This window comes from Nicotiana tomentosiformis, chromosome 2 (assembly GCF_000390325.3).
Source record: "Nicotiana tomentosiformis chromosome 2, ASM39032v3, whole genome shotgun sequence".
In the NCBI taxonomy this organism is placed as follows: Eukaryota; Viridiplantae; Streptophyta; class Magnoliopsida; order Solanales; family Solanaceae; genus Nicotiana; species Nicotiana tomentosiformis.
In genome coordinates this window covers 147454171-147470630 of record NC_090813.1, presented here as the reverse complement: position 1 = coordinate 147470630, position 16460 = coordinate 147454171, and the positions used below count along the sequence as shown (strand labels likewise).

The following is a 16460-nucleotide window of genomic DNA, read 5'->3' as shown; positions in this document are numbered from 1 at the left end:
ACCGGGGCGTCTGTGCTCCTCCTCCTCACATGACCAAATCACCTAAGCCGCGCTTCCCACATCTGGTCCTCAATAGGGGCCATACCCACTTTGTCGCGAATGACCTCATTTCTAATCCTATCTAACCTAGTGTGTCTGTACATCCATCTCAACATCCTCATCTCTGCTACCTTCATCTTCTGGACATGAGCGATCTTGACTAGCCAACACTCAGCCCCATACAATATCGTTGGTCTGACCACCACTCTGTAGAACTTACCCTTAAGTTTCGGTGGCACCTTCTTGTCACACAAAACACCGGAAGCGAGTCTCCATTTCATCCATCCTGCCCCAATACGATGTGTGACATCTTCATCAATCTCCCTATCCCCCTGAATAATAGACCCAAGGTACTTAAAACTCCCTCTCCTAGGGATGACCTGCGAGTCCAGCCTTACCTCTCCTTCCCCTCCTTGAGTCTCACCACTGAACATACACTCCAAGCATTCTGTCTTGGTCCTGCTCAACTTGAAACCTTTAGATTCCAAGGTCTGCCTCCATACCTCTAATTGCGCGTTCACACCGTCTCATATCTTGTCAATCAATACAATTTCATCTACAAATAACATGCACCAAGACACCTCCCCTTGGATGTGGTGCGTAAGTACATCCATTACCAGAGCAAACAAAAAAGGGCTGAGTGCCGACCCATGATGCAACCCCATCATAACCAGAAAATGGTCCGAGTCCCCACCCACCATCATCACTCGGGTCTTTACTCCATCATATATGTCCTTAATCAACCTAACGTAGGCAACATGTACACCTCTAGCTTCCAAATATCTCCACAAAACCCCCCTCAGAACTTTATCGTATGCCTTTTCTAAGTTGATGAACACCATATGCAAGTCCTTCTTTCTCTCCCTATACTGCTCCATCAATCTCCTAACAAGGTTGATGGCTTCTGTAGTCGAACGCCTTGGCATAAACCCAAACTGGTTCTCAAAAATAGACACACTCCTCCTCATCCTTAGCTCTACCATTCTCTCCCAGACTTTCATAGTATGGCTAAGAAGCTTGATACCCTTAGTTATTGTAATTTTGGATATCACCCTTGTTCTTGTATACAGGAACCATCATGCTCCACCTCCACTCTTCGGGCATCTTTTTCGTTCTAAAAATGACATTAAATATCCTGGTGAGCCACTCCAAGCCTGCCTTACCCGTACTCTTCCAAAACTCCACCGGGATTTCATCCGGCCCGGCCGCTTTCTCCTGCTCATCTTATGCATAGCCCCCTCAACTTTATCAACTCTAATCCTCCTACAACACCCAAAGTTACAATGACTCCCGGATAGTTCCAAATCACCCAGTACAATTCTCCTGTCCCCTTCCTCGTTCAAGAGACTATGGAAGTAGGTCTGCCATCTCCGACGGATAAGCCCCGCATCCAACAAAACTCTACCTTCTTCGTCCTTGATGCACTTTACTTGGTCCAAGTCACGCGCCTTCCTTTCTCGTGCCTTGGATAAACTGAACAACCTCATATCCACATCTCGACCCTCGAGTTCCTCATACAAACGACTAAAAGCTGTAGTTTTGGCCGCCGTAACTGCTAGCTTTGCCTCTTTCTTAGCCAACTTATAATGCTCCCTACTCGCTCTCTCCTCCTCCTCGTCTACACTTTCTACTAGCTTCAGATACGCTACTTTCTTGGTTTTTACTTTTCCTTGCACCTCTCCATTCCACCAGCAGTCTCCCTTGTGACCACCAGAGTGACCCCGATGGTGTCTAGAGTACTACAGATAATTCTGAATAAAACACAACTGTTTGAATCAAAGTAAACAGCTAGGATGACAAAGAAGGGGACTTTAGGGATGCGGATGTCGTGCAACTATATCTCAAGTCTCCACAGATAGCTAGATCCGAGAAATCTCACTCAGCGCTATTAGGACCAACTTCGGTATTTGCACAAGAAGTACAAAGTGTAGTATGAGTACAACTGACTCCATGTACTCTGTAAGTGCCGAACCTAACCTCTACGAAGTAGTAACGAGACTAAGGCGGGTCACTTACAATAACCTGTATGCAATAATAATAATAATAATAATAATAATAATAATAATAATAATAATAATAATAATAATAATAATAATAATAATAATAATAATAATAATAATAATAATAATAATAATAATAATAATAATAATAATAATAATAATAATAATAATAATAATAATAATAATAATAATAATAATAATAATAATAATAATAATAATAATAATAATAATAATAATAATAATAATAATAATAATAATAATAATAATAATAATAATAATAATAATAATAATAATAATAATAATAATAATAATAATAATAATAATAATAATAATAATAATAATAATAATAATAATAATAATAATAATAATAATAATAATAATAATAATAATAATAATAATAATAATAATAATAATAATAATAATAATAATAATAATAATAATAATAATAATAATAATAATAATAATAATAATAATAATAATAATAATAATAATAATAATAATAATAATAATAATAATAATAATAATAATAATAATAATAATAATAATAATAATAATAATAATAATAATAATAATAATAATAATAATAATAATAATAATAATAATAATAATAATAATAATAATAATAATAATAATAATAATAATAATAATAATAATAATAATAATAATAATAATAATAATAATAATAATAATAATAATAATAATAATAATAATAATAATAATAATAATAATAATAATAATAATAATAATAATAATAATAATAATAATAATAATAATAATAATAATAATAATAACAGAAAAGGAAGAAAGTGGAAGTAAAGCAGTTAACTCATAAAAACAAATTCGAAATCCAACTACCAGAGAGCCCAGAATAACAAGTCTCATAAACGCATCCCAAAAATACTGAGGCAAATCCAACAATCACCAACAAATACAACATACACAATCCATTGCGGTACGCAACTCGATCCCACCATATCATCATCTGTCAATATCATAGTTCATCCTTATTCTGCCATTTCAATTCATTACCTTTCAATTTTCGTTGCGGCGTGTAACCTGCTCCCCAAACAATTTCAATCAACAATAGCAACTCAAAAACAAAAATTTACATGAATTTCTACATCAAGAGAGTAAATGTACGAAGCAATGAAAAATCACATAATAATCAAAGAATCTCTAACAACTCAAATGTCTCAACCTTACCAACTCATCGGTATCTATCAATTAGACAACTCATACAAGTAAAACCACGTTATAGAAACAACAAATATTACAAAACTATAAGGCAAGTAAGACATATCAAAATTTAGATATTTCAATTAAAACAAGTAGCAAGTAAGCATGGAGTCATGGAATAGATGGTTATTTAAATACAAGAATAACTAAATGACAAGTAACAATTATGGCATAGATGTCAATAAAGCATGTAGCAATTAAGTCATAAAACAAGATATATTATGAATTAACGAAAATATGGAAGCAAATAACATAACAACGTATATACACTCGTCACCTCGCATATACGTCGTTTCCCACATAATTCACATAACATGTAGTTCAAGGTTTCCTAATTCCCTAAATTCAAGGTTGGACCAACACTTACCTCACTCGGCAACTCAAACAATCAATCTATCATGGCCTTGCCTTTTGAACAAGCCTCCACACCAACCTAATCTAGCAAATTATTGACCAAATGATTAAAAAATAAACTTTAAAAACTACCCACAAATGAAAGAGGTTCAATTTTGATCATTTTTTAAAAAGTCAACAGAAGTCAACCCTGGGCCCGCTTGGTCAAAACCCGAGGTTCGGACCAAAATCCGTTACTCATTCATCCCCAAGCCTGGTTATCTAATTTGTTCTGAAATCCGACCTCAATTCGAGGTGTAAATCTCACTTTTACAAAAATTCTCAATTTTACCCAAATCCCTAATTTCTACCATGAAAATCCTAAAATTGATGTTGAAATCTCAGGAAATGTAATGGATAATTGAAAATAAATGGATTAAAGTCACTTACCAATGAATTTGGGAAGAAAAGTCTCTTGAAAAATCACCTCTAGAGTATTTAAGGTTGAGAAATTGTGTGAAATGAGCTAAGTCTCGTTTTCCCCCTCTTTTACCCAGCTGCAGGTGTCGTAATTGCGAAGTCATATTCGCAATTGCGAACACCGCAAATACGAGACAAGGGTCGCAAATGCGAACCTTGTCACAGAAGAACAGAAGTCGCAAATGCGACAAAAAAATCGCAATTGCGAAGACACCACCATCGCAAATGCGGCCAGGAGCTTCGCAAATGCGAAGCAGGCTACACTGAGTCGCAAATGCGACTCTGATAGTTCGCAAATGCGAATATGTTCCTCGCAAATGCGAGATTACCTAGTCCATCCCATGCTCGCAAATGCGAACTCTTGTTCGCAAAAGCGAGGCTCGCAATTGCAAGCCAGACCTTGCAAATGCGAGATCTGCAGCAGACACCAGAGCTGGTATTGCACCAACAATCTTCACATTAGCAAAACTCATCTGAAACACGTCTGAAACTCACCCGAGCCCCTCGGGCTCCAAACCAAATATGCACACAAATGTAATAACATCATAAGAACTTGCTCGTGCAATCAAATCACCAAAATAACATCTAAATCAACAAATCAACCCTCAAAACGAATGAAATTTCAAAGTAAACTTAAGAATAACTATAATCACATTTAAACGTCCAAATCATGTCAAATCAATTCTGAATTGCACCAAATTTTGCAGGCAAGTTTCAAACAGCGCTACAGACGTATTCCAAGTTTCAATATCAAAATCTGAACCCGTTAGCTAAGAAGTCAACTTACGGTCAAACTTAGTAAATTTTCAAACCTTCAAAATGTTAGTTTTCGGCAAAATGAGTCAAATCAATTTAGGGACCTCCAATTTCAATTCTGGGCATATGCCCAAGTCCAAAATCACGATACGGACTTACTGAAATCGTCAAAATACCGATCCGAGGCCGTTTTCACAAAATATTGACCGTGATCAACTCGAGTTGTTTTTAAAGCCAAAAATCATATTTTTTTCAAATTTTCACATAAAAGCTTTTTAAATAGTGACACGGACTACTCAGGCAAACCAAAAAACATCAAACAAAGCTAACTGAGGTCTCGGAACACGGAATTAAAGGCTAATACTCAAAATGATCTATCGGGTAATCAGATGGACAAAGAAAAATGGTCATTTTTCCTGTAGTATTAGTAACACTATATATTTGTATCATGCCATCAACTTAGTAGGTACAGAGAGAAAAGGGGATGTAAATTAGAGAAATGTCTTCATGAGAAAATAAGTTTATCTACATATTCAACAAAGCTTAGATAAAAAAGGATTTTGTATTATTTGTTTAAAGACAAATTTATATTATTGAGAATGGGGATGAGCAGTATAGAATTAAACTGACCAGTCAGAACTCTTTATATGTCAATCTTTTTTTTTTTTGGTAGAAGAAACACATCTTATAACGTTACTGGATTAAGTAAATATATTTCCGGTCATGTAATCTAATTCCCTTCCTCTGTTAATGTATCATCTCCAGTTGAGGACTAAAAATAATACTACTAAAGTATCAATTATACAATTTGCAGTTGTGACTATAACTTTAGCTCTCTTGGAGTTGCCATTTGTCGGTGAAACTGAAATCTTTCTACTACAGTCCTATTAGAAATGACGCAGGTAGAGATCCCTGGAAGGCAATATGGTGAAGAAGATACCTTAAAAGTAGCTGTCATCAATTGGAGTAGCCTATGGTGCAATTCTGCCATTTGATGTGTGAAAGAAGGAGAAAACAGTAAGCCACTTACTTCTTCACTGTGAGATGGCTAAGAGATCTAGAACATGGTACTAACATCATTTGGAATGACACTACTCCTAAAGTGGTTTTCTCAACTTCAAAGGGAGTAATGTTATTATCCAATTACCTTCTCCTCTTTCATTTGACATTTGGAAGTTCTATTATCTGGAGTGTGCCTCAATTCTTATGAAATTTTAAATACCTTAATAGGGCATGGGAGACATTTCTACAAAACTTATTTGATTTAAATCCTATGGCAGGAAAGTTGACGTTCAATGCTCATGGAGCATGAAAGCAGCTCTATAGGTGGCTTTGGTGCACTGTCTGAAAAAAGCTTCTGATATTTGTGAGAGCAAGAATTAAAGGAAACAAAAATTAATAGGTTATAATCCCTTGGATATATTGTTTAAATTCGTAATTCTTTTGGTTTGTTGAATTCTTTTAAATGAGTAGTGGAACTCTAATAGTGTTTAATAAGTACCGTTCACAAGAGCAAATTGGTGTTGTTTAATAACTGTACACTGAACTTTTCTTCCTATAAAATATGATGATGTATAAACATTCGTGTCTACTACATTCAAACTTATGCTCTTACTTTGCCAGCAACATTTCTGAGACTTTAAATTTCTTCATGTTATTTGTTCCTGATTCCGCTATTCTCTCAAAACGTTGAATATCCACAGGATGTTGTTGGGCCCGTGCTTAGTACGGACATACAATTCTAGTAATGGTATACATACATGATTAACAATATTCAGTCAATACCAAGTAGGTAGATGTCCTTACTCCTTCCACCAAAAAATCATCTGAAATCAAATTTCGATGGAGATTTTGACGTGTCAAATTGAAGTGAAAAAAGAACTGCACGCGGATTTGGATTCACATGACACGCGGACAGGCCTAAACCGACCAAACTCTTTAATTAGCTGTATAAAACTCTTTAGTCTATAGATTTAGTTGACTGAACAGAATTTGAAAATGAAATCAGTTCTTCCTAAGCTCCTCCTGTACCAAAACCCTGGTGCACACCACCATGTATTCTTGAAACAAAAATCAAAATGCCAAATGTGCTTACCTGTTAGGTCCATGTGTATTGTTATGCGGCGCCTTCCTGAAATTCCTTGGAAGGGCGACGTAAGGCTAGGCAACCGATGTCAGTACGGTTGCTGTCCGCCAACTGAGGTCCCCTCCGTATGCTAGACTAGATTGTTAGTGCCGTACGGAAAAACCAATGTCATGAGCAATTGAAAGAGAGCAGAAAAGAGAATTGAGAATGAAAGAAAGCTTGATTGCATTGAATGAAAACTATTACAGAAAACAAGACGGTGTCGGGGGGAGAGACACCAGTACAGAGAATTGTTTGCTTGCTTGAAAGTTTTGATTGCTTGGTTCCCTTAATAATGCTTAAAAAAAATAAACCAAAGTTACATGACTAGACCTATAAAAGCTGGAAAATCACACTTAAAGAAAATGCAGCAAAACTACTCTATATTTACAATGAAAAGGACTTAGTCTTCTACAAAGCAGCAGTAAGTCCGTTGGCAGCAACTTTGTCTTAAGCATCAGGGTCTGCGCGCGCGGCATTGTCTGCGCGCGCGGCGCTGTTGGCTTTTGCCTGTGGCTGGGCGCTGGCGATAGCTATCGGTGGGGCGACAGAGGCACATGCGCGCTTGTCACTTGGAGCTGCCGAGACCATGGGGCCGACCGTGGCGACGGGCGTTGGGAGGCTGGCCAGGACGCCACGGGGCGCGTCCAAGGGATCATGGGGCATGGTTGGAAAGCCGCCCATGACATTCTCCCCCACCTGAGTTGGCGACTTCCTCGGCGCCTTCCTTGCAAGGTAATCATCAATCAGGCTCTTGTAGGCTTTGAGGTTTGTTCCCCTCTCCCAAGTATTCTCCTCTGCATCACATCCCTGCCATTTCACCAAGAACTCCTGGTGATCTTTTCTTGAGGCGTGAATCACTCGATCATCAAGAATAGCTTCAGCACGCCTTTTCCGGTTGAATTGGGGCCTCGAATACTTGGTATTGTGAGTTGGCTTCGTGAAGGATCCTCCATATCTTCCCGAAAAGGTTTCAGGAGACTGACATGGAAAACAGGATGGATTTTCCACCAAGCTGGGGTATCCACCCGGTATGCAACTTTCCCAATGCGCCTTTCAATGGACAAGGGTCCAATATATTTTTGCAATAGGCGAGGGTCATGGACCCCTGCAAACAAGTACCGCTTTGGGATTTTGACCATCACTTTGTCTCCCACCTGGTATTCCACAAAGCGGCGATTCTGATCAGCATGCCTCTTCATCCGCTTTTGGGCTTTGACAAGATAGCTCCGCACTATCTCCAAATTTTGCTTCCATTCTTTTGAGAAGCTGGCAGCCCGAGGAGATTTTGACATGTTTGGTGCGTTCACTGTGTGTGGGAGTAGCGGTTGCTGTCCGGTAACAATTTCAAAAGCGCTTTTGTTGGTACTTGAGCTCTTTTGTGAATTGAAACACAGTTGAGCAGCATCCAGAAGCTTCACCCAATTCTTCTGCGATCCGGTCACAAAGTGCCGGAGATATTCCTCTAGCATGCCATTGAATCGCTCCGTCTGGCCATCAGATTGCGGATGAAAACTTGAGCTATGACTCAATTTTGACCCGAGGCACTTAAAGAGTTGGGTCCAAAAATTGCTAGTGAAGCGTGAGTCGCGATCACTAACAATGTCTTTAGGTAAGCCCCAATACTTGACGACATGAGAGAAGAATAGTCGAGCTGTATCTTCTGCTGATATATATTGTGGGGCTGCTATAAAGGTAGCATACTTGGAAAACCGATCCACCACAACCAAGATAGTTGTGAGATCTCCGACCTTGGGCAATCCGGTGATGAAGTCCAGGGAAACGCTTTCCCAAGGTCTTTTTGGTACAGCTAGTGGTTCCAAGAGCCCTGCCTGCGTCAAGCGGTCTGACTTATCTTTCTGGCATACTAGACAAGTCTTCACATACTGAGCGACGTCATCGACCATTTGAGGCCAATAATATGCACGGCGAAGTAATGCCATGGTGCGTTCCTCGCCGGGATGACCGGCCCACAAAGTATCGTGGCATTCTGCAAGAAGAGTCCGTCGCAGATCTCCTCCTTTAGGAACATAAAGTCGGTTCCCTTTCACCTTCAGGAACCCATCTTCGGTGTAGAACTGGCGAGTCTTGCCCTGTCCTACCAAATCAACCAAATACTGTGCAGCAGGATCCTTGATGAGTAGATCCTGTATCTGGTCTTTTATGGTGGTGGTTACTTCGCTTCCCTTTAGGGCGGCGAGAACACACATCGATGCTAGATCAGCTCTCCGACTGAGTGCATCAGCAACATGATTGGTCTTTCCACTTCGGTACTCCAGGTTGAAGTGAAATTCCGCTAGGAGTTCCTGCCACCTAGCCTGTCGTCCATTCAGCTTTGGCTGGGTCATGAAATGGCTAACGGCTGTATTGTCTGTCTTGACCACGAATGGGGCTCCCAGTAGATAATGCCTCCAAAGGCGTAAGCAATGAACGACAGCCAATAATTCTTTCTCATGGGCGGCATAGCGTCGCTCTGCATCCTTCAGTTTCCGGCTCTCGTACGCTACGGGATGCCCTTCTTGTAGCAATACTCCACCAAGTGCATAGTCGGAGGCATCCGTTTGCACTTCGAATGGCTTGGCCAAGTCAGGGAGGGCCAAGACTGGGCTACTAGACATAGCCATCTTCAATGCGTCGAAGGCTTCTGCCCGCTTGGGGCCCCAATCCCACGGGGTGGCCTTCTTGAGAAGTTCTGGCAGCGGCACTGCAATGAGGGAGTAACTTTTCACAAACCGCCGATAGAAGTTGCATAGGCCAAGGAACGACTTCAAGGCATGTATATCCTTAGGAGGCGGCCATTCTGTAATGGCCTGAATCTTCTGCTGGTCCATCTTGATCCTTCCTTCCTCAATGACATGTCCGAGGAAGTCAATTTGTTTCTGAGCAAAGGAGCACTTGGATAGCTTCGCATATAATTCGTGCTCCCGCAATCGGGCTAGGACCTTCCGCAAATGCTCCAGGTGTTCTTCTAGTGTCTGGCTATATACCACAATATCATCCAAATAAACCACGACGAATTCATCAATGTATTCTCGGAAGACTTGGTTCATCAAGGTGCAAAATGTGGCTGGCGCGTTAGTCAAGCCAAAGGGCATAACCAGGAAGTCGTACGACCCATATCTTGTCACACAGGTCGTCTTGTGCTCATCACCATCTGCAATCCGAACTTGCCAATAACCTGTCCTCAGGTCTATTTTGGTGAATACCGTCGCACCACCCAGTCTATCAAACAAGTCTGCCATTAGCGGAATAGGGTACTTGTTTTTCACGGTGATTTTGTTTAGAGCCCGGTAATTCACGTAGAGTCGTAAACTACCATCATGTTTCTTTTGGAATAGCACAGGGGACCCGTATGGGGACTTAGAGGGCACAATGATCCCTGTGTCTAGCATTTCCGTCAATTGTCTCCGAAGCTCGGTGAGTTCGGGTTGTGACATTCTGTATGGCGCCCGGGCAGGTGGCTTCGCACCCGGCACCAACTCAATCTCATGGTCCACAGTTCGCCTAGGCGGAAGACGCTTTGGCATGTCTTGTGGCATGATGTCTTCAAATTCCAGAAGTAACTCCTTCACGGGTGCAGGAATGGGACCCGAGGAGCGTTCTATATCTTCCATGCAGAGGGTAGCCAGGAACGTGGGTTCATGTCTTTTTACCCCCTTCTTCAACTGCAAGGCCGAGATGTTCTCGGCTGCCATCTTCATGGGAATGCACGGAATAATGCAGGGCTTGGCCCCATTTGCCCCCATCATCAGTAGCATGTCTGCATATGGTGCGGGCACGGTATTGGTTTGTCTCAGGAATTCCAACCCCACGATTAACTCAAAGTCATCTATGATCACTACGCGCAGGTTGAACTTCCCTTCATAAAGGCCAAGCTTCACTGGTACTTCTTTGGCTATTCCACCCACTGGTTGAGGTGGTGAGTTGATAGCCTTCACACGGCCTTTGCCCTTTCCTACAACTAGTCCAAGACGCTCCACCTGAGTCGAGGCTAAGTAGTTGTGGGTGGCACCCGTGTCTATCATTGCCCGAATGGGCTTGCCATTTACCTTCATGTCAACGAACATTAGGGTCCTCTCTTGATGAGGAGGAGTCCTCAAATTCGCCTTCTTATTTCCTTTCCTGGCAATTGGACAGGGGTCCTTCTTCTTGCGGATACCGGCACTGGTTCCCGCTAAGGGCTCAGAAATGGAGCCAACAATTGCATTGAATGCACCTACTGGCTCGGTCTGGTCCGCATCATCGGCGTCGTTATCCGTCCCATCCTCAAAAGCTTGATGGGCGTTCATCTGTGCATGTGGACATTCATTATTCCAATGTGGTCCGCCGCAATGGCGACATCCTGAGGGGGCTTCCTCCCCCGATCATTGTTGTTAGATGCAGCACTAGTACTGCCGGAAGAGGGAGTCTTGGATTTGGGTGCACTCCGGTCTCCTCCACTTCTGCTAGGGCCACTAGTGTTTGGTTGGCCCCCTTTGTATCCTCCTCGGACAGGCTGTTGAGGCCTATCCTTCCGGGCTTCCACTTGGTAATCCCCAAGGCACTCTGCTGCTTGGATTGCCTTAGGCAACGTGTCTACCCTTTGTCTCTGCAACTCCATCCGGGCATAAGGTTTCAACCCTTCCAGGAAGGTGAAGAGTTTGTCTTTGTCCCCCATGTCACGGATGTTCAGCATGAGCGCGGAGAATTCCCGCACGTAATCTCGCACTGATTTGGTCTGGCGGAGCTCCCGCAACTTTCTCCTGGCATTGTACTCAACATTTTCGGGGAAGAACTGTAGGCGTATGGCTGCCTTCAGTTCCGCCCATGTGTCGAGGGCATCTTCACCTGCCTTGATGGCTTCGTACTTCACCCGCCACCAGAGTTTGGCATCACCCTGAAGATACATGGCAGCAGTTGCTACCTTCTTAGCTTCTTCCAGGCTTCCCACGGCATCGAAGTATTGCTCGATGTCGAAAATGAAATTTTCCACTTCTTTGGCATTCCGAGCTCCACTGTATGGCTTTGGCTCAGGAATTTTCAGCTTTTGTGCCATGGGGGCGAGGTTCACACCACCCCCAAATTGGTTTCCGCCTCCTCGAAGTAGGCCTTGTAAAGCAGCATTGACAACATTGAGCTGGCCTGTCAAGTTGTCTATGGTTTGTTGCATGGCAGTCACCCTGTCTGCCTCTTGTTCCCTGTTGGCTAAATCCTCGGCACGCTCCTGCTGAGGGACCTCAAATTTATCAAATATTTCAGCTGCCTCTGTGGCTGCTGTTTGTCGGTCTCCTTCAGAGTCGCGGCTGATGTTTTCTATGTCAACTTCGGCCTGGATGAGTCTGCGGTCCAGGTCGTCCAACCTTTGCACTAGGCTGGTCTTTAGATCGGGCACCATTTCCATGATGGGCCGTAATGCGTCAACCGTTCCCTCAAGGGTCGCGATGCGATCCCCATAATTCACCATGGTCAGAAATGGTGGTAATTGCAATGTAATCCCCCGTCCGATGTCGAGCCTAAGCTCTGATACCAACTGTTACACGACGCCTTCCTGAAGTTCCTTGGAAGGGCGACGTAAGGCTAGGCAACCGATGTCAGTACGGTTGTTGTCCGCCAACTGAGGTCTCCTCCGTACGCTAGACTAGATTGTCAGTACCGTACGGGAAAACCAATGTCATGAGCAATTGAAAGAGAGCAAAAAAGAGAATTGAGAATGAAAGAAAGCTTGATTGCATTGAATGAAAGCTATTACAGAAAACAAGACGGTGTCGGGGGGGGGAGAGACACCAGTACAGAGAATTGTTTGCTTGCTTGAAAGTTTTGATTGCTTGGTCCCCCTTAATAATGCTTAAAAAAAATAAACCAAAGTTACATGACTAGACCTATGAAAGCTAGAAAATCACACTTAAAGAAAATGCAGCAAAACTACTCTATATTTACAATGAAAAGGACTTAGTCTTCTATAAAGCAGCAGTAAGTCCGTTGGCAGCAACTTTGTCTTTAGCATCAGGGTCTGCGCGCGCGGCATTGTCTGCGCGCGCGGCGCTGTTGGCTTTTGCCTGTGGCTGGGCGCTGGCGATGGCTATCGGTGGGGCGACAGAGGCACATGGGCGCTTGTCACTTGAAGCTGCCGAGACCACGGGGCCGACCGTAGCGACGGGCGTTGGGAGGCTGGCCAGGACGCCACGGAGCGCGTCCAAGGGGTCATGGGGCATGGTTGGAAAGCCGCCCATGACAGTATAAATACTGCAACTGCAACCAAGAGGAAAAATGGGCAGGACCCAGTTGGGGTTAATGAGGATAAGATTGAGTCTGTCGGGTATAGGCGTGTAAAGGCAGTTGATGTATCCGGTATATTTGACTTCTTTCTGTTTAATTCTGATTGATCGTCTAAGGAATTTAGGAGAGAAAATGTCCAAAATAGTTTATTTCTTTAGTCCATATTTTTATAACAAAACGGTGCACTTATGATCTCTGTCCAAACTTCCGTGAGTTTTAAACGGAGTCATTTTCTGTTCCCAGCAAGTGATAGGTGAGTCAGGAAAAGAGCTTGGCTAGGTTGACCAGGAAAACGCATAAGAGCAGATGTCAAAAGCAGATGTAGCCTTTCGGCAATGAGTTTATTTGAGCCCAATAATTTTTAACATATGTGAAAAATTAATGAAATGTTAATAAATTGAGTACTAATTTGAATCCATAATTTTAAAAATTTAAAGGTTAGATCCATCAAGGTCCCAAGCAGTTCCAAAGAATTTAGCAAAACTATATCAACCATCTCTTTATATGAATCTGCACACTCAGAAACTAGTAGTGAGACATTTTCCAGTACTTCGTAATTTATTGGTAAAAATTGAATCTACAAGAATTCATAAAACATAGCAGTGAGACGCTTTGCAAGACTTAATTTAGAGATAAAAACGGAACTTACAAGAGAAACGAACCAGGATTTTGTTCTCTTCAAAGCAAAGAATACCACAAATTTTCCTCTTCTAATTTTGCTTTCATTTGTAGAGACTTGAACATTTTAATTTCCTCTTGCTGATTCAGTGATTTATAAAAGCGTTTGAAGGCTTAGCTGATAAAAATATTCCTTTTTTTTGTTGTTTTCTTGCATATAATGGTGTTGCTGCAGCAGGTTCAGAGATTTATCACAAATTCTGTTTTAGGGGCGGTTCCTTTAGTATATTTCTGTGTAAATTTTTGGATGCTTGAAACCCTATATTGGAAATGAAATGGGAGAGAATGGAGCAGAATCAAGAATGGATATGAAAGATTCAATAGTTGATCCTAACTAGTTTAGGTTTGAGGCTTAGTTGACTAAGCCAGTAGTAACTCTTGGCTCGTGAGATCACTCATCTCCGAACTTCTCCTATGGTTTCTGTTTGGTTTATTGCATTAAGCCTTTTGATGCTATTACATACTTTGTTTAGCTGATCAATTGGTCTCTTGCTCCTTTAAATTCGGCTTTATGCTGCCCAATTCCTTTCCTCATTATAAATGCAATAATTTGTGCTGCAGACTCGGTCGAATGGGAACCTGGAAAAACTTTCTCAGTCAATAACTCCGAAGTGTTGAAGATCTTGACCTACAATGTATGGTTTAGAGATCTAGAGACGCACAAGAGGATGAAAGCTCTAGGTGACTTCGTTGAATTGCATTGCCCGGATGTTATGTGCTTTCAGGTTTTCATCATTTACCTATATATATATATATTAAGTTTTATATCTTAGTTAAACTTGTTATATTGTAGAAAAGAAGTGTTTCATTAGCAATTAGTATGTTGCCTTAACTACTCATTATTTACCTATATGTCAATATGCAAGAGAAACTATGCCTTGCATGAAAGTTAATTGACTCTGTAAGTTGTTCTTCATCACTTATCCAGGAGGTTACTCCAAAAATATGACATTTTTCAGCACTCTAGTTGGTGGAAAATGTATTCCTGTTCAATTCCAAAGGAGAAAAACTTTCGGAGAAGTTACTTCTGCATGCAGGTGATTTGATGTCAACCTGTTTTGGGAACTACAACTGTTCTGGTATTCTTGAGAGTCCCATTCCTGCAGTCCCGTACCACAACAGAGCTTTCAAGTTGAAACATCTCAATAATTGCCCAACATGAACTTGCAGTTTCCTTGAAACTTCAGTTTATTTCTAATTAAACTTGTTCTTTGACAAACTTTTGCAGTTAAGCAAACTTGGAGTGAAATCCTACAGTTGCAAACCATTTAGCAATTCGATAATGAGAAGGGAACTCTGCATTGCTAAGATCGAAGTTCAGAAAGATAAGACGATGGTTGTTGCTACCAGCCATCTTGAGTGTCCCATTCCTGAGCCACCCACGTGGGACCAAATGTTCAGCAAGGAACGTGTGGAGCAAGCCAAGGAAGCTCTCAAGTTACTTAACAGAAAACAAAATGTAGTTTTTTGTGGTGACATGAACTGGGATGCAAAATGGGATGGTCAATTTCCTCTACCCAATGGTTGGATTGATGCTTGGGAAAAAATGAAGCCCGAGGAAATTGGATGGACATATGACACCAAGTCAAACATAATGTTAAGTGCTAACTAGAAACTACAGAAACGTTTGGACAGGTGTGTTTGCAAACTACAAGATTTCTGCATAAGTAATATTAGTATGATTGGGAAGGATGCAATTCCAAATATCACATATATCAAGGAGAAGACAGTGAAGGGTGAAGTAAAGAGACTGATACTACCTGTTTTGCCTAGCGATCATTTTGGCCTACTTTTGGGGATCTCTCCTCAGTAGTCCAAAGTTCATAAATGTGTCGCTTATGATGATCACAGTGCTTCTTTTGCCTCCCCTTATCCTTCTCTCGTTATAGTGCAGTTTTGGTCTATATAACCAGTAGTCAATGTTAAGGGTCTTAAAAGCTTTTGCTGAGCACTTTTTTTTGTACATTACTAGTGCTCATGTATGTACGGCGGATTTTGTAGAGTTCTATGCCTTTCAGCTTCTGTTTTATCAACTTCTGTCAGTTCTGTATGTTCTATGCCTTCCAGCTTCTTATAATATCACTTCTGTGCTTCATTTTCCATTTGTTGGAACTTCTGTTGGGGCTTCTGTTTTATCAACTTCTGTCAGTTCTCTACTGTCGTTTCTATCGTACAAGTGCATCTCCAGCACTAGCCTTAGCAATAAAAAATGATGTCATCACCCTTGATCAACAAAGATGAGGACATTTTAACATGACTTGGTCCCTAAATTCATCTCTTGAAAAATTGACCGTCGTTCTAAGGTAATTCTCCATGAATAAGAATTTCATAAATGCAGGGAAAACTTTATAATAACTCTTAAGCACAGAAGCATATTTCTTTTGGGAATAAATATGTCATATATCTCTTTAGCATATTCCAATCAAGTATTGGCGAATAATTGAATAAGAAAAGAAGGATTGAAAAACCTGTTCTTCTAAGTCTTAAAAGGTTTCCCTTGGTCCGGCATAGTTAAATGGCTCTATTTTATGCTCCCTAAGTTTCCATGTGCTTGTCGA

At 41.1% G+C, this 16460-nt stretch overlaps 1 pseudogene; it reads left to right on the top strand.

Moving 5' to 3' along the window:
- The first annotated feature begins 13151 nt into the window (after window positions 1-13151).
- LOC104114978 (uncharacterized) lies at window positions 13152-15886 on the top strand (annotated as a pseudogene).
- Window positions 15887-16460: the final 574 nt, after the last annotated feature.